The 19,330-nt window shown below is 44.3% G+C and overlaps 1 protein-coding gene across 2 annotated transcripts in view; it reads right to left on the bottom strand.

Annotated features, from left to right (window-relative positions):
* Positions 1–10,501, bottom strand: part of CALD1 (caldesmon 1) — a 172,540-nt gene extending 162,039 nt beyond the window's left edge. The window contains exon 1 of one of the 2 annotated variants that reach the window (XM_054514968.1): positions 10,403–10,501. The gene's annotated coding sequence lies outside the window, so the exon portion shown is untranslated. The remainder of the gene's footprint in view (positions 1–10,402) is intronic. The other variant, XM_054514970.1, reaches the window with a different exon arrangement.
* Positions 10,502–19,330: the final 8,829 nt, after the last annotated feature.

Raw genomic sequence — 19,330 nt, 5'->3', positions numbered from 1 at the left:
AGAGGCTTGTAACCCCACTCCCTAAGAGCTCCCTTTAAATAAGCAGATAGGGCCATTTAAAACATTCCCTACACTTTATTGCCTTCCCCCCCCTCAATTTTGGGCTACAGATCAAGCTTAATTACCATCATTCTGCTTTCCTTCAAGTCCTCAAGGAAAGTAAAAATGAACGTTTACACTACTGAATTCCATGATCTTAAAACATTTTCCCTCCATCACAGGGAGTGCACAGCATCAGCTGCAAACCACATTACAGTGAAACTCTACACCACACACCTGAAAACATCACTGCCTCAAACACTGAGCAAAGCAAAAAGCATCTGAAACCAGTGTTTACACTGGTGGGAAATCCTGCTAAAATCAACTCTGCACCTAAAGCACAACATCTCAAAGCTCTCACCCAAGAGGCTGCAGGCCCTGGTTCCAGGTGTGCCTGACCTCAGGTGCTGCTGTACAGGAGAGCAGCAAGCAGGGATACCAAAACATAAGGGGAGCAACAAACCAGGACAGAAAATCCCTCTCTTGTGTCCTTTACTCACTCTTAACCAATGCCTGTCACATCTTCAACTGCATTTCCTCACACCCAGAAAAACAGCAAAGCCAGTGCCACAGCTGCAGGCTGGCACTGCAGCACCAAAATATTCCTCCTAACTAACACCTCTGCTGGAGCTGAACAAGTTTTAAGGTTCTTCTGCCTTTTTGAGACCATAGCTACATTTTCAGTAGAGCACAGCCTCCTTCCTCCAATCTTGCAAGATTTAGCTGAGCTTGAAAGAAGATGCAGTATTGCCCAATTTCGAAGAGTTGACTCAAGAAATATACAGTTCTTATTCCACTGATTCCTCCTGTATCTTCAAGGCAGAATAACGTGCTACTTTTGTCTCAACTGGTTTCACAATCAACGCAACTTTTTTGATATGGTTGAAAATAAGGAGCTAAAAACATGAAGCTCCCTGAGAACAGCCTAATTTTGCTGTATTTTCTAGCCATCTAATCAAGGAAACCTGAGAAATCCAGTAAGAAAAATGCACTCTAGCACTCAAAGAAAATTAGATACTCCTTTGGTCCTCCCTGGCACATCTTCCCTGCATTTGAATTGAATATACCATTTTGAATTTACACAGGTGCTACTCAAAGCAGAACTTGGCCTCTTTCTCTCAGGTGGCCTGACACATTTACTGCAGCATGCAGATATGCCCATATATTTTATATGCATGTAAAGCACATTTCCCAGACTAAAACCCTCTCCCAGAGAGTTTCCCTAGGTCTCTGTCTGATTCTGGCTTCATTTACTCCCTTGCAAATGAAAAGCATTTCCATTGAAGCCAGTGAGGTAACACTTGTCTTAAACGTGTGTGAGATCATGTCAGAGCCATGGTCCATAATAAAAGCAGCTGCTGGTAACTCTTCTGCAAGTTTCCATTCATTAGGGTTTTGGGGTTTTTTTGCTTGAATTCACATGAGCAATATCCATGGGCCAAGAAATACATTTTAGAATGATAGCTATTTCCCCTTGCTAAAATCTAGAAAGTGCAGCAAACTATACCAGTCCTCACTGAAAAAAAAAAAAAGGTTGATTGTATTTTGTTAATAAACAGAGGTGTTTATGGACAAAACATGTGTGAATGTACTTTTGGGAATTATCCTACACTGCCTAAAGAATAGGGACAAGATGACCTATATATGGCTTTCCCAGCTTTTTGGTTTTGTGGAGGGAGATTGGTGTTGGTTATGGGGGTTTTTTACACCCATAGCTTCTGGTATTTAATTCTAAATTGGGAAACACTGAGTGTGCCTATTTAAATTCAGCCTCAGATCTGCAAGCATGGAACCAGGACCAATGAAACCAGCTCTGTGCCTGCTAATGCCAACAGCCTTTCCATCAGTGACTTTCCATTGCCTTGAAGGGTCACAGGAGAGACAGAAATAACCTGCTCAGATTATAATGTTTTTTCCAGTTCATCACACCAGACTCCAGGCTTTCAGAAGTGTATAACTGTATTTTGTCATGTAAGTCAGACTCATAGCCTGTCACCACTTCAATCTGTTCATTTATAACAAAACATATTTCCTACACATACAGTAAATTCCTTTCATTTTTCACTAAGATGAACTGATCTTTATCAGATACTCTGACACAGAAGGCAAACACACCATTACTCCCTCTCCACTTGTTAATAGTAAGTTTGCTATATATTGACTCCAAGAAAGGAGCTCTCATCTATTTACAGATGATAGTGAGCAGAAGGGGGGAAAAAACCAAACCAAACCAAACCTGCTCAGAAAAGCAGTTATGTCACAAGAATGACAAAGTAGTTTTTGGTTTGACAGGTGAAACAGACATCTTCACTGACCATGGGTACAGTGCAGAGCAGCAGAGTTAAAGACTGCTGCAAAGCTTCTCTACAAGTAGCCAGAAGGAGATTGCACAAACACTGAGCTGGGTCACAAATCAGTTAGGGGAGAGAAAAACCAAAGGAAAAATTACTCCAAAACATGCTTTGTTTACTCTTCCCTCTTTTAAGAGGTAAAAGAAAAACAAAGCAGTCTCCCCTCTCCCTTTGGAATCACGAAGATGGTAAAAATAAAAGAAATGAAAAGCATTTTTGACCATGCAATAATACTTATTGCATTCAATGTGATTATTGCTCAAGGACCTTTTCCAAAGGCTGCAGATGCCATTTAAAAAGCTGATATAATGCAGAGTTTCTCCCAATCCAAATCCTGAATGAAAAAACATGAATGAGATTAGATAAGTAGTTATTTTGGTCTCCAAATTGGCTACCCCTGATCCTTCTAAGAGCTGGAAAACAGAATTGTTCATGTGCTACTATTGCACTGCCCAAGAGCCACAACTTGACCGTGCTTCTTTTGGCCACATGAGAGCTCCTCAGTGGGCAGGTCTTAGCATGACTTCGAGATAATGGCCGAATGCCACCTCCTCAGAACACTGCTGGTCAGAGATGAAAAGTATTTGCTGTTCTCAAATGCAGGCACCCTGTCCTGTGGCTGACTGTAACACCCATGTCCAACACGGCCATGAAACATGAGCATGGACTGAGGTGTAGTCTGGGAAATCCAATTGATCCATCAGCCCTCCTGGCCACAAAGATGTGGGTTTTCAGCAAAATTATATAGGAGATGTCAGAGAATCTCTCTAAACCAATATGACACAAACAACGTATTTCTAAGATGGTCAATGCAAAACAAACAATGAAAACTCCAGAAAATCTCCATCAAGCAAAGCACATCTCATCTTGCCTTAAAGCACGTTATTGCACTTAATCTGCCTTTCTCCATGTGAAATGAAATCCAGCTACACCAACTACTTTATCCCCATGATTTTGATGGCAGACAGTACCAAACAAAATGAGCTGAAAAGCAAGAATGTAAACACAACTGTGGCTCCAGTGACTTTGCATCTCAGTGCTGTCTGTGTAGGGTTTCACTACCTGGAAACTGATGTGGTGGAAAGGAAACCCCTGAGAGCTCTGTGGAGCACTGGGGAGCCCTTCTGCAGCTCCCATCCAAAACACATTGCTCCCTTCCTCCCCCTAAAACTCATCCCTATTTACACACACACAGGTATTTGCTTCACTGCTGTGGTCCCATCCCTGACCGTGGAACACTGGCATTTCATCATTGCTTCCCTTAAAGTTAGGGCTTTATACCTAGTGAGAATGAGAATCCACTAATCCCAGTTTTTAGTCATATAAATGCACACTAGGTGCACTGAAGAGCAAGGAGCCATGTTTTTATATGCACTGGTAAAGGAAATGTTCTTTTCTTGTTTGGGTTATATAGGGGGGGAGGAGAGGAAATAGGCTGGCGTGTCTGGTTTTAGAAGGAGGGTTAAGTGGCAAACAAAACTGACTGAAGTTTACAGGGATCTAAATAAAGGAACAAGGAAAAAAACTGCTCACAAAGCTTCTAATAACACAGCAGAGAAAGCAGACTACATAGAAAAGTTTCTGGCTTTCCTCTTTATTGTCAATCTGCTCCTTGATTGCATACTGTGTCCAGTGAATAAGCCATTTACTATTGTGGTTGCAGTGAATGAAGCTCAGACCTTTCCCATATATGGCAGGGCCTTTTAATCACCAGGGAGTGAGGAGCAATGGAATTTTCCTGGTTTTCTGGGTTTGCAGTGCCCTCTCTTGTACAAAATATCATTTCCCAGTGAGTGCTTGTTACTGGGATTTTGACCCAATTTCCTGCTGTCATTGTCCTTCAGGGGATGTGTAGAAAATCAAACAAAAAGGGCCAGTTTCTTGATAGCAAGCAGCTCACAGGGAATTCTGAATTCCTCTAACTCAAGGAAATCAAACTAGATGCAATGTATATTTTTAAAAAACCCTCAGTATCATTTACATCACTAACATATCCCAGTACAGCCACTGAAATGAAGTTCAGATTCAGGCCAGCTAATGCCCAGGTTCTCTCTCATTTTCCCCAATGCAGCAGAAAAAGAGATTAGTGGTGTTTTAAATTACTGGGACAGCAGTAGGGAAATTCTCAGCTGGCCTGCTTTTGTCAGTATAATATACATTAGCCACAGAAATGCTTGGCTCTGGATCATCTGGATTGCCTAAACCCTCTCGTTCATATTTACAGCAATTAAAATGCTGCACTTCAGTCTTTATAATCCAAGCTCTGTTTGAAGTGGCAAAGCAACAGCTGTGGCTTATCAGACATCTGAATGAAACTCCTCATTTTCATAGGAGGGGTGTGGCTCTGCACATGGGGATGTGCTGTTCCCAAAGCCAAACAAAGCAGCAAAACCTCTCTCCTCTCTGCAGAGCCAGGGCTGCAGCCCTCCAAAGTGGCGCTGACTGGAGGCATCCTGCAGCACCAGAGCAGGTTAAGCTGTGCAGGTAAATGAGAGCTGACCAAACACTTCTCCAACCCACTCCTATTTCCACACATTTTAGCCAAGCTCCTGGAATTTCTTTTCCAAACCTACGAGTTTTAACTAGACCAGAGCAAAGCCAAATTCTCCCCAGCTCAATGACTGTTGAAATTGCTGAGAGCAATGAGGTTATCATGAGGTCATTAGGAAGGTGCAGATAAAATCCCTTGCCTCCTCCCTCTGCAGCTGAACCTACTCAGACTGAGAAGAAATTGTCCTCAGTACAGCTGATATTAGAAAGCAATGGTCTGGGCCATCACACTAGCACTGCTAGGTCTCTGAAATTGAGAGGAATCATAAAAGGTCATGCCTTTGTGCTTCTGGGATGAAAGATTTTACCAGGATGAACGCTGTGGCTCAAGGGGGGAGAAAAAAAGAAACTAAGTGAGAGCCATTTCACCATTAGAGAGTTCACTGTCAAAGAAAAGAATGAAGTGGGAAAAGGGTAGTAACATGCCCTGTGGCAGTGAGAAAGGCAAGAGAGAACATCAAAGCCTTGCAAATAAGAAACAAACAATGGCCTGATCACAGACTGCTTCATTTGGGCAGAGCTGCCTTTGAAGATGACTGGAATCCAAGGGGCACCAGCCTGCAGAATCCAACCTTGACTTCTGAAGGAGCCCAGGAGCTGCTGCTGGGTGAGGGTTTGTCCAGCCCTGCTCTGCTCCTCCCTAGGCAGAGCCAGCTCCTTTGCACAAGGACACAAAACGAGCTGCCAGCCCATCTCAGGGCCCTGGTTTGCATTGCTGTCACAGGTTCAGGCTGCCTTAGCCATTGAACATCATCAACACCAGTTCTTCCTCACACCAAGGTATTTCACTTTTAGAAGGGGCACAGTGATTTCCATGCCCCTGAGGTCCCCACAATTTTGGGGCAAGATTGGGAAGGTCACACATACATGTGTGTGCAGTGACACTGTCCTTCTGCATTTAGCAATACCTTTCCTCTTCATATCTGTTGTCCTACTCTTCTGAATAGATCCCAAACCAGGGCATTTACAGCAAAACTTTATCTCCACAAATCTATTTATAACCCTCCTATGAGCTAAATTCCACAGATTTTTTTTTCTTTGCCATTTAAGGACATAAACCAGAAAATGTGCAAACGGGTGGGTTCCACTTTGCTTCACACCCTCCACAGCAACTCTTGAGGGAAAATGCTCTTTATTTGTGTTCTGTACACAAGAGGGTGTGGAAACATGTAATGTTCCCATTGCCTGAAATCCTTCCCTAATATTTTCCCCACTGCAGCTTGGCCTGGCCCCAGGGGTTACAATTTCAACTGCTCTCATCAACATGAGACTGAACAAGCAGATAAGGTCCAGCAGCTTGCTGAGTAGTTTTGCTTCCAAGCTTATGACACTATGGTGGATCTGTAAGCAAAAGCTGCCTTTGTGCATTTTTGGAGCACACATGACAGCTTCACAGGCAGACTGGTCCAGATGCAGCACAAACAATTCCATCTTCAAGCACACAGGAAATGCCCTCTAGACATGACAGCACAGTCACCACTGAGCCTGGTCTGCCTTCACCTCATTCCCTGGGCTTCAGTGGTTTCATACCCTTAATCTAGAAATCTAATACATATCTGTGTGAACACACCAAGGAAAAAAGTCTAAGATGATCTGGGAAACCAGTCAAAAATAAGGCTTTAGGCAGTGCCTAAACTTGTCATTTTGGTATTGCTAATTCTTTATAAAAACTAATGAACTAAGCCCCAGCAGAGCCATGGGCTAAATACAGAAAGGTACAGCTTATCCTTGACTTGGAGATAGAGACACAGACACACAGCCATTAAGTGACTCACCAGGTATTTATGACCACAGGAAAAAATTCAGAGGAGAAATTACTCCAGTGGCTTAAGAGGTTGCTGCTTTTTCCCCTTTCTTTCACCTGCTTCCTCAGCTATTTGGTCCTGCCCTCGCTGCAAGCCAGCAGGACAGTCCCCACAAGCAATTCTTCTGGTTTCAACACTGAAGATTTTCTGATCAGGAGGTGCCCCTATGCTTCATGGACAGAGTTTTCCCCTCTTGAGGGGCAGGAACAAGGAAAGAGACATCAGTTTGTGGTGGAGGTTCCAAATGAAAAATGCATGGAAAGGAGCACTTCCTTAAAGCAGGATGTAAAGCACACAGCTAACAACACCAGCTGAGTAACAGTGTTACATTCCCTAACCTTTTTGGTTGATCCAATTTGTTTCATGAAACATAGGAGCAAGTTCCCCCGGGGGTGGGAGGGATCCCAAATTAGAGAGTGCTGAGCCTCCTTCCCTGCTGGGCCAGTTGAATGCACAAAAGCATCAGGAAAGAGAAAAAAAAAAAATGTTCTATAGTTCAACAGTCCTGTGACCTTGGTGTTTCATCCAGAGAGGTCAGATCTAATATGACCTTCAAATACCTCTGAGTCAAATTTCAGCCTCAGCCAAACCCTGGACAAGCAGCAGCTACCTCAAGCAGCCCCTAAGAGGAGGTGCCTACACGGAGGGTAGGTGATTTCCTTCCAGTGCATTGCCCCCAAATCCATTCCCACCCTTTTAACCCCTCAGCAGCTCTGCACAAAGCCAGCAAACCATCCCCTGCACACACACCTTTCCCAGAGCAGTAAGGCAGCAGCTTTCTCCCTGCAAGCTGCCGGGGGGAGTTGCTAAAAGGAGACAATTCTTAAAGAATGAAAGCTTGCTTTGAATGCAGGCTCCCACTCCCTGCACTCACAGGCCTGCGTGCCTCAGGCTTTGTGCACCTGGAGCCCAATCCTGCACACTCCCCATAAAGCTCCTCTCAAAGGCAATGAAATGCTCTCAGGACTGCACTTCCCCTTCTGCCCTGTTGCCTTTTTTGGTGCTTTCTCCCACACCCAGGAGAGTCCAGACAAGCCCTGCAGATGGACAGTTATGCTCTCTTGGCCCTCTCTTTCCTAGGCATATATGGTTTCCTGTCCCTCTGTGCTCACACACTGGGATCAAATGTTCCAAGGTGCACCCTTGGCAGATAAGGGTTAAGAACTCCACTGATCTTTAATACAAAGTAAAACCCAGTCAGCCCACACAAATAGGTCTCATGTAAGCAGCTACTGAGAAATCAGAGTATTCTCCACAGTCCCAGGACATTCAAGCCCTATTTGTCCTGCAGGCTCTCACTTTTCTGCAGTGAAAAGATCACCCCCACAGGCAGGGCTGCTCCAGCTGTGCAAAGTGTTAAACAAGGAGGACTTCCAGTCATGCTCCTGGTGGAGCCTCCCTGGCATCTTCATCACACAGAAGCCATGTCCTAGCAGGCAGCCATGAGAAAAGCCTTGCCCTACACCTTTGTGGTCTCCCCACCTGGAATAATCAGCACTGCTCCCTAATCCTGGATGGGACTGAGCAGATGCTCTGTGCCACATGTGGCCCCCATGAATGAGATCAATAAAAAACCTTCCCATCTAAATGCACTTGAATTTTCCCTCTAATGCCAGCCAGAGGAACTTACACCCTTCCCCACTTTCCTTTCAAATCTTTCAGTGTCATTATTGCATTGTGCATATCAGTGTTGGACAAGAAATAAAAGCACAAGGGAAGTGACTCCTTTCTCTGCTCCATGCCAGAATAATGCTGTGAGTATAGGAAGAAGCAGTTGTAGAAAATCCCTCATTCTCCTAAAAAGTGCTTACATCACTCACTGTCAAAGTGTATTCAAAGTACACAGGACCTCTAAGTCCATTAATGATGGTATTGATTTCACCAGGACTAATCCTGTGAATGAAGGCTGTGGAATTGATCCTCTTGTCATTGCAAGTGGCAACAAAGAGGAGTTTTCAGGAAAAACAAATTATTTCAATTGAGTCTCTTGTTCACAGTCATGTCATCTGGTATTTCTTCCCTCCCATCATGACTGCAGAGTCTATGTTAATATATGCAGGTTTTTTTAGGATTGCCTATCAAAGCCATTTCTCCAGGAAAGGCAGACCTATCATTTCTTCAAAAATATTGAGAAAATAAGGTAAAGCAGGGCAGAACTTATCAATTACCTTTACCTCATTACCAATTTAATAAAGCAAATAGCTAAAATCTTTGCTCCATTTGTAATCTATGTTAAGAATCTGTTCTGTTGATTTTGGTGTGTGCAGTTTTAGGGTCCCATCCTGTATAAATGGCAGGAGAGAAAGATGAGACTTGCTGCAGATGAGGACTTACTGCTACATTTAATGAGACAGAAAGAGAAGAGGGGCAGAGTCTGAGGGTTCTCCAATGGCAAATCATACAAACACAATCATTCACAGCATGGTATCTAAAATAGACAAATTATAATAAATACATGGTTCTTACAAAAAATCCCACTCTGCCTCCTTATTTTCTTTGAGCTGCTGCCAAGGAGGGAATGTGTTATTTTCCCAAATTATTCTCCTGTCCGCCTTTTAGCAGGGGAAGCCTTCTCAGGCAGAGTTGTACAAAAACCATATACTCTGAAAAGAAATTCTCCTCTGAAAACAAGTACTCCATAAAAAAGCCATTTTAAAACAGTTATGTTTTCATTCTTCCAAACAACACTTGACATATGAGACCAATCTGTTCCATCCCTGCAGGTCTGGCCAGAGATTAGCAGCTTGGTCAGTGTCTGCAGCTACCAAGCATTCATCTGCAGCTAACTTCCTCCCTCCCTTCATTTTCCCAGCCTTTTCCCTGAGAAATTCCCTGCTATGCAAGAATATCATGCTATCAGCAGCCAGCCTTGCACAATGCTTTCCAACTGTCCCAACACGTCAAAGGAGCTGGGAAGGGGAGCCTGCTAGCCAGCTCTCCCCAGCAGCACTCTGACAAACACAGAGCCAGACTTCCAAGAGAGCTCCAGTCCCACCCAAGCACATTCTTTAATCCCCCCCTTTTAACAGGAAAGACAACTTCACAAGAAACATTCTGGCAACGCGCTGCTGAGCATGTTGGAGGCTGAAAACAAAAACTGATGCCATCTATTGTCAACAATCCTCCTGTGAAAGGCTGCCATGAGGGACATCTGCTTCAGCAAGTATCAGATCACTTACATTAAGCAGAGTTTCTCTGTGTCTGTATCAGTTACACCCCAAGACTGCCCTTGCAGTGTGGAAGCCCACGTATTAAGTTGCAAAATTAAAAGCAATTCAGCAGACCTTAACACACTAAGAGGTTTCTCATTGTAATGCCTCCATTAAAAAAAAAATTAAAAATAGGAGGGGAATTAGAAAATAAAGAAAAGGGTTATTAGAATGGGTTATTGCTACTAACGAGCCCAGCAAAGGATGAAGAATGGAGTGGTGGGACCAGCACAGATCCTGCCCTGCACCTCCTTACTGAGGTCCAGCAGGATGAGCAGACATGCATCCCCCCTCCACCCCAGATCTCCCTCAGTTCACCACGAACATCTGGAAAGGGGGGACGACACACAGAGAAAGAGCAGCAGAGCAGAACCAGCCTCCCACAGCCCGTTCAGAGCCAGAGCTGCTCCGTCTGCAAGGCAAACCCGTCCTGCAAGCCCTTCCTTACCTCTGGCTGCAAAGTCCTCAACTCTAGTAGGAAGGAAACGAATAACTGGCTGCTTGGGCAGGAGCACAGCGAGAGAGGCACAGCAGCAGCCTCACACACACACACACACACACACAGCCCTATTCAATAAAAGTGCAGCTTTTCCTTGGCCCCTCCCAAAAGTCAGCGCTAAGTGAATACATATCCCTTATGTTTACAATTGGCAGGCGGCGGAATGCATTGTCCTCAATTTATTCCGATGGGCAGCCAATGGCTGTGAGCAAGCCAAGGTGGGCTCAGCCTGCCTGCAGAGATGCCTGTCATTCCCCAGGCATGCTCAGGAAGCCACTCATCAGAAAACCAAGACCTAAAAAGCTCCGAAAATTCGTGCGAGCTGCCAAAAGTGTCTTGCTACATGCCCTTTTTTGGTTATCCTTAGCAGGGCCTCTGAAAGTAAATCCTCTGTCAGGAACAATCATAAGAAATGTTAATCTTGGAGAAAGAGGCTGTCTTGTTGGACACAAACGGAGCTTAAAAAAAGGAAATGCTCTGAATGGATAGGGATACAGTAAACATATTTACTTTTTGCACCTTTTTTTTTTCTTGTAGTTGTTGGGTTTTTTTTAATCGAATAATTTCACCACAGCTAAACTACATTGTATTTTTTTTTAACGAGGACCACATGTAAAAGGCAACAGAAACACTCTGCTGTGCAGGCTTGATTTTGCAGAGAGAGACACCAGTGGGAAAGGCACATGAAAGATGAGTTGGCAGCCTTCACAGCCTGATTCCATTTCAAACAGTACAATAGAAGTTACAGATAGAATAGCCATGTTCTGAAAAATAACTTTTAAAGAGATTCAAAACTTTGATGGTGATCCTTGGCAAGCTGGACTATTTGGGTGTACAGATTTAGTTTGTAGCTCCACAACTATTCCTGTAGAATTAAGCCTGGCTCATTTACTATGAGAATTTACTACTCATTTACTACGTCTCCTTAATATGATCAATACTTGCACAGTCTTTGAATATCATCAATAAAGCAAACTTGGATTAATTTTTATCTTTGTTTTGCTTTGGTGATCGCACACTGCTGCTAACTTGGCAAATTATGCAGCTATCTTAAAAATGGACAAACAGATCAAGACTGGTCATGGAAACATACAAAATACATCAACTAAGAGTGAGGATAAAGATGAAAATGATTGCCTAGAAAACAGCACAGTACAGAGATCCCAACATGTACCAGCCACTAAGGAAGGCTGCAGGGCAGCTGACTGCTCTAAGGAATGAGATTCCAGACCAGGAGATGTTCTGCAGATTCATATTTGACAATAACATACACAAAATCAGTTAGAGGGAAACTATGTGTAAGATGACTTTGCAGCTGAATGGGCAAAACTATTTTAATGCCTTTCTGGATCCTTCTTTCTGGCCATTGGGCCCCACAGATTTAGTCACATGTGTAATGCAAGAAGGATCCAGTCCACAGACAGTAAACTATTCCTTATAGCATAAAAAAAAAGAGAGCCAAATCTATGCAGATTTACAGCAAGAAATCATAATTATTCTAGTGCCATTTTAAATTTCACTGCCTTATTATATGAAGCAAAAAGTGGTGTTCGTTTTTTGAAGGCACTTTTTTCCTTCATTTTAACAACCCTTTGGAAAATTCTTCTAATGCCACACAGCTCCCATGATGTGGCTACAACAGTTTTAAATATTACAAGTAATACCTACAGCATATATATGACTTCGTTTGGTGGGATTTACTAGACAAGAGAGAACAAAATCCTTGTTCTCAGCCATTCCATTAACTACAGAAATTACTAGCCTATGTATCCATGACCAAATAAAAAGAGGTAATGACATTATTCAGGAAGGAATTACAAATCTCTACTGGATTGTAGCATCCCCCACATTTTTAGGGTGGAAAACATGGAAGAATCCAGGCTAAGAAAAAAGCAGGGTTAAGGGATGTGGGCTCTCAAAAGAGAAAACTGAAGGTTAGGAGTACCCACAGGTTCTCATTACAGCACAGCCATCAACCCCTACAACCTCAGTGTCCATTGCAACAGGGAGCCAGAAGGGATGCACTACCTAAAGCTGAAAGCAACGGAGGGTTTTGTGGTATTTTAGCTTTTTTTTTCCCTTACTATGACTTTGATATTCCCCCGCTAAGTCATGGTAAGAAAAGAATACATTAACAAGTTTGCTAATTCCAAACTCTGTGTTCCAAGTCACCTTCCCATCAAAATTCCACCAAAAAAACAGTTTTGCTTTGGGGCAATTACATCACAAAAAGTAAAGTTTGCATCCTTCTTGCTCAGTTGAATTTCACTGAGAGGAACTTTTGAATTCCATGACTTGAAGCTTTGAAGCCAACAAAATGTCCCAGATCCCAGAGTTTTCCTGGAGATACTACTGGAAAGCTGAGCTTTGAAGAATGCAGAGTTCAATTCTGGTGGGTGCCCCTCTGCATCCTATGACAGGAGCCACCTGTAAATACAGCTATAACCTGCCTAAATCAACAGCTGTAACAATTTAGGGAAGTCCCATGGTAGTCCTTGCCCTCAACCACCAGGACTGCCAGTCTAGCCACACCCTCCCCTTTGCTTTAACAGTGCCACAGCCCAGACCTAAAAATATTTCTGGGATTATTCTGGAATAACCCAAATCCTGGTTTTTAAGTTGCAGATATAAGACATAGGGGAAAAATAGTTTATGCAGAAATTAAACCCCTAAATCAAGTACAATTTTGATATCAATGCCTTATCACAGTCAAGAAGGACCCTGCATGTGCTTATTGCTAAGCTCCAAAGTTTGATAACACAGGGCAAGAGTGGGACTGCTTGTGATAAGAGTCAAAGCACTTCTACATTTTGGGTTGTTATACAGTCTGTCCCTCAGAAGAACCTGGAAATCTCTGTCGAGACTGGGGCTCTCACAGGTTTATCAAATTTTCCTGCTAAATTTACAGTTTAAAGCTGAGGTAAATCTGTGGTCTAGAAATCCAGTGAATATCATCCCCCTGGGGGGCAGCTCTGGTTGTACAGACACTCTGAGCCCTTTGCATTCTGGCACCACAAAGCCCTTGAGGCTCAGCAGACAGTGGTGGCCAGAGGGTCCACCTGGATCATTGCTGGTCCAGCCCCAGAGTGGCTTTTTCCCAAAGCAGCTGTGATCCCTACCTGGAAAAACTTCAGAGGTAATGGAGGGATAATATTTTGCTTTTCAAAATGAAGTCACTGCTATTATTGAGCTGCCCAAAATTATTTCTCTTTTTATTTGACTTGGGGCAGGTGATTCCCTACTGAGCAGCACTGTCCCGCCACTGTCACTGCAATTCTTCAGCTGCCATTCCAGAGACACATCCTGAACCCCTCCAGACCTGCACATCCCCACAATATTGCAAGATGCACATAGAGCATCAAATAGACCACAGGGAAGCCCATTCTTCCCATCTGTACCAAACTTCTTGCCTCTCACACCCAAATTGTCATTTTTTGTTGTCTTCACAACAGTAGGTCAAACTGTCCTAATGCTTACAGCAAAAACACACAAATCTATAGAAAGTGCCATCACTTGACAGGTTTGGGTTCCCTTCACACCTCTGCAGTGCAAGATTTCACTGTGAAACTCTGCCATCCTTTGTCTCTGAGCACAACAGGGATGGAAAGGAGTCTTAACATTCCCAATGAGAAAATTCATCCCTGGAGGGTCACGTGGCAGGGGCAGAGCTTGGTCCTACCCTGTGAACTCCCTAGGGAGCTAAAAGAAGTCTTGAGAGGAGAGATAGGATTGCCTTCCCTGGCAACATGAAACAAAGTCCTCTTGCTCCTCACTACCTGTTGGAGTACTCAGCCCCTTAAAAAGCAGGCACAACTGCACCATCCTTCACATTCAGCCCCTCTGGAATACAAGTGCTTAGTGGAACTCCACCATCAAAGATGAGGGGCCTTTTTTGAGCTTACACAAGATGCCCAGGCTAACCACATCTTGCAGGAGGCCTTGTTGCCTATACCAGGGTAGGTGGTACCTGTGTCTCTTGCTTGGATGGAAGGAAGGAGGACAAAAGCTCCCCTGGCCCTCAGGGGACACAATCAGCCAGGAACTGGGTTGGGTGAGCAGCACACCCAGAGCAAAGTCAGCAGCAGGAGCACTCCAGGAGATGTTCACCAGCTCACACTTGGCTTTTCCCTCCTTCGAGGAGCAGCAGGCAGGAGATGTGCTGTACACCCCAGCCCTGCTCACAGCTCCTCTCTCCCTCCAGGCCAGCCCAGAGAGCGTGGTTTGGCTCTGCATATTTTCCCAAACCTCCTGACAGCATCAAGAGAGCCCAGTGTGGGTTTCCCCCACCCCAGCAGACGTTTCTGAATGATGCTATGGCTGTGCCATTTCCACAGCTCATCTCACACATCTCCCAGGTGCTGGAGCTCACAGCTGTGGCCCTCTGACACGAAGGTGAGAGAGCTGAGATTTGTGAGCAAGCCACCCAGCTGGCAGCTCTGGCTGGGGGATTGCTGCGGAGGGCAGGAGGGAGAAGCCCACACACCATGAGCAGGTTTGATCATCCCCATAATTACCTCCTGGGCACAGACAAGCTACTTCTATGTTAGACAGGCAAGAGGTAACTTTTTAGGAAAGTTTTACACATGCTGCTTCAGGCAATATCTTTTGGCCTGAAACAGCACAATCCATAGGACTTCAAAGCCACCAGCATGCTCAAAGAGGATGTAAAAACTACCACAAAAGAGAGCAGGGGAATTCGAGCATCTCTTCAAACACAGGGCTGTGTGCAGTACAGTGTCAGTCAGCTAAAAGTTACAAAAATAAATAATGCTGCTTAGACACAGGACTAGAATGTAAGGACTGAGAAGGGGGCACTTCCTAACCCAAATTCCAGCCTCAGTCTGCCTAGGACTCATTCATATCCAGTGGAAGAGCCAGAGCCCTGCAAGGGGCTATTCCCATCATGGATTTTTAGCCCATACCCAGGGCACAAAGCCTCTCACTCTAAGTGCCCCAAACCCCCCATGAATGGCAAGGACTGTGCTCTGTGCTCTTCTACCTGAGAGCAGCACAATCCTTCAGAGTGCTAAGGAAAGCAGTCAGTGAATAAACACTGGATGGTGTTGAAGGTGCAGGAATCAAAAAGCAGGTCATGAAAACCAAGCAAGGAATAGATGGTACCAGTTTTCAGCTTTCCTAAGGGTATTGGGAAAGAAAAGCCCCCAGGCTACAGGGAATGGACTAAGCACCCTAGAGTCAGATTTAGTCACGTGTTTCCATGAGCAGCACTTCCTCACCTTGGATTAAAGTAATTAAAAGTTTGGCATATAATTATAGCCCTTTGCCATTCAGTTTGGTGTGGTATGTGTATATCCAGTAATATACAGATATTGTAAGTGAAGTATTTTATTTCTCTGAGTTAAGGCAACTAAATACGTGCAAAGCACATTTATACACTAAAAAAGATCAAAACTAAAAAGACATCTAAAAAGACCTACTGGAAAAATGTATTTTGCCCACAACAAGAAAGAATTAATCATGGTCACAGTGACTTTACCTTACTAAAAGCAAAATAAATAACATAGTGGCCCATATTCCAAAGAAAACAGAATACCTGCACTTTTCCACTACAAAACTAAGCCTAGCTATTAGTACACAGTGCCCCCCAAAGAACAGAGACTTCACAGCACCTTCCCTCACTTGAAGTAAAAAGAAAAAAAAAAGCTCTTCTGCAATGCTTCCAAAAGTGGGGATTTTATACACTTTTTCTGCAGGTGAACACAGGCTAAGGGATTCCTGCTCTCAGGAATGCCTCTTTTAAAGAACATGCCCACTTCTTACACACAGTACAAACTGTGGACAGCAGATGTGTATCATTTTCCAAACACCTCAATTTTCCACTGCCAGTCATGGAAAAGTGACACACAGTGCAAGCAGCAATGCTCAACAATTTACACACTGTCTCTATGTGCCTTATTTTGATAAAAATCAGTGCCTTTGCCCCAAACAACTGCACAGTACACACTCCTTCTTGCAAATTTGGCTTTAATTAGAGTATTGTTTTCCAGGCAGAAGAGATGGTGCCATCATCTGCTTTTGCAACCAGCTTACAAATTACACAGCTGCTGGTACAGGCATTTGGAGGGTGAGGCATGTTCCCTTGGCCTTGATTGTCCCCTCCCTTAGAGCAGCCTACACCAAGTACCAGCCTAATCAAATCAATATTCTCTGACATCTCCTATTGCTGCAGCAATGTGAGAACCAGCCCCCTTTGTGCTCTGATGCTAATGAACCATTCAGCTTCAGCAGCTTGGCTCAGGCAGGGAGCAGAGGTTGGGGCAGGGTCATTAACTTGGACTCAAATGAAAAGCACAGCTTCCATGGGCAAGGCCCATTTAAGTCCCACACATGCCCATGTTTGCAAACAACACTTGTGATCTTCATTTAGGTCTCCTGTGCAGCTCTGCCTGCTGTAAGAGAATTCAACACCTGCAGCTGCTTCTCAGTGGCCACATCCCTAAGGGTGGCAAGCCATGGAGAGAGAAAGGCACCTCAAGCAACCAAATTTATTCAACAAAAATGAAGCAGAGGTAGCTGCTGGCAGAAATACCTGATTCTGCCAGTATTTGCCTCAAACAGTGGATTTATTACTGTCCACACTTTACCAACTGCCTAAAGGGAGCAGTGTGAATACAGTCACCACTTTACAGCCAGCTCACACTTTATTTTATTGTCATATATTTTCTTGCATCTCTCCCAGATTTAAAAAAACCTTAACCAGTCTAAGTCACACTACACACCTATAGAGAACCTAAATTCTTTCGGTACAGTGCTGCATTTCCATGCCCTACAGGTAAAATGCAGAACAGGAAGCCAAGGGTACTGCTGCTCCCTTTTTAAAGGCTGAAAACAAGGGACTGAAAAGCTGGATCCATGCAGATCCAGCTTAGATCCACACTGTTCAGACATTCAGCTCACCCTGGGTATCAGTAAGATCCATCCCAGCAGAGACAGCACTGGGGAGAACAAGACAGTGAAGAGGGGAAGAGCTGAAAGCACCCAGTCTCTGCTCCCACACACAGAGGGCAGAGCTGTGTTTGCCCAGCTCAGAGCAAACTGCAGCTCTGTGCCACTCTGAGCCTCTGCGCTGGGCAAGTGCTACCTGCCCCAGGAAAGAACATTTCCAGAAGAGGCTCTGCAGTGCCCTGCATCTCACCCTCTCCGCTTGAGGGATGCAAGGGCAGAGCCACACCTGGAAGCCAGCTAGAGCAGCCTGTGCCAAAGTCACACAGGGAATTTTGGGGGAAAGCTACACATCAGAGCACACCCCTCCCTCAATCTGCCAGCCTTGCAGTCCCCTCTGAACAGGACAAGTCTTTGTCACGTCCTTGGAAGAGGCAAATTTCTGGTTTTGCCAAAGACAACAAATTTATAGGGAAGAGGAGCAGGCACGGCAGACAGAACCACGACAGCAGTCCCAGGATTTTGCTAAGCCCAAACCTCTGTCTGCCCTTGGGTTTACCCAATGGAGAGAAGAGGAACTGCAATATCTGCCTCAAAAGAAATCATTAGAATCAGAGGAGGAAACAAATGAAGAAATATTAGCAATATGGCTTCTGTAATCCCACAGACCAAATTTGGGAACTGGGTATGGGAGTGCACCAAGTCCCCAACATCCATCTAGCAGCACTTCCTGCCAAGGCATCTTGTTCCAGAGCTGAGGGCCCCCACTGAAACACAATTATCCCTATTGCAACATCACCAAATCCTGTCAGCTGGGATTCAAGCTCCCATGAGGTGGTGCCTCTGCTTAGATGCCAGCAGCAGGATGTGGAAGGCACTTGCACTGGTGGGATCTCCATGTGCCAAATCCTTTGTGCACAGGCAGGACTCCATGCCAGCAACCCTAGGAAAGTATGAACCCCCAGGGGAGTTGCTCTAAAGATGCAGCATTTGGTGCAATTGTGGACATGGTGGAATGTCTTTCCTTGTCCCCTCTCACATGGAAACTGTGGGGTTTTGCCAGCTGCTCAGTTCATCCTCTTCAAATCTAGATACACCCAGCTTTCTGTCAAGTGCTCTGGGTTATGTCCCCTCACTGGCAATTTCCTGCAACAGCTTTATTAAATACAAAAAAATAAGTATTAATTTAAAAAAAAAAGAACCAGGACAGAAGCCTCCATGCTGTACAGTTCTACATTACATTTCATCCTGTGCCACCCACTGATATCCCCAGACCATCTCAATCCTTAGCATTGATGAAGCAGCATGGCAGAATTTCTCAGGGGGCAGCTGGGGGTGTGAAGTGCAGACAGCTGTTATTTCTCTACATAAACTACATCCCTGGCATAATATGTGCTGAGGTAACAGAAGTACACAGAAAACAGGAGTAACAGCTCATCTGTTTCTCACTGTTCCAGCCTACAGATCCTCTACACTCTAAATTACTATGCTTCCAAGAGTTTCCATCCCTGTGCTTTGCTGTGCAAGGGATGTTAACTATGCTGAAGCCATAGTTTATGGCTAATTTGAGGTTTATGTAGAACAGAGTTTTTGCACTTTATATCAAACTTACTTTGGCCTGCCCTTTGGTCAGACAGTGAAATTGAAAGTATTAGAATTAAATTCTCTACGCAGGGATCACACTTACTCAAAGAAACAGTTTATGATCTTTTGGCTCTCCCATGATCAGTGCTCATCAAATACTCATTAAATATCTCATCTGAATGGCTCCAACCTCTATGTGTCCCTTTCTTTACCAAAATGACACAAGTTCCCCTTCTGTGCCAAGCTCTTCAGCCCTGGAGTTCAGTGTGACCTTCAGTGTACTGATATTTACAGACAGAGTGCAAATAGCCTCTCTTTTTCCTGTTCTTTGACACAGATGAACGTCACAAAATCAAACTTTCTCTTGTCCCTCCAAGAATATTTCACAGC

Source organism: Molothrus ater, chromosome 5, assembly GCF_012460135.2.
Source record: "Molothrus ater isolate BHLD 08-10-18 breed brown headed cowbird chromosome 5, BPBGC_Mater_1.1, whole genome shotgun sequence".
Taxonomy (NCBI): Eukaryota; Metazoa; Chordata; class Aves; order Passeriformes; family Icteridae; genus Molothrus; species Molothrus ater.
Note: the sequence above shows the minus strand (reverse complement) of the source record. Positions and strands in the feature narration are given on the sequence as shown.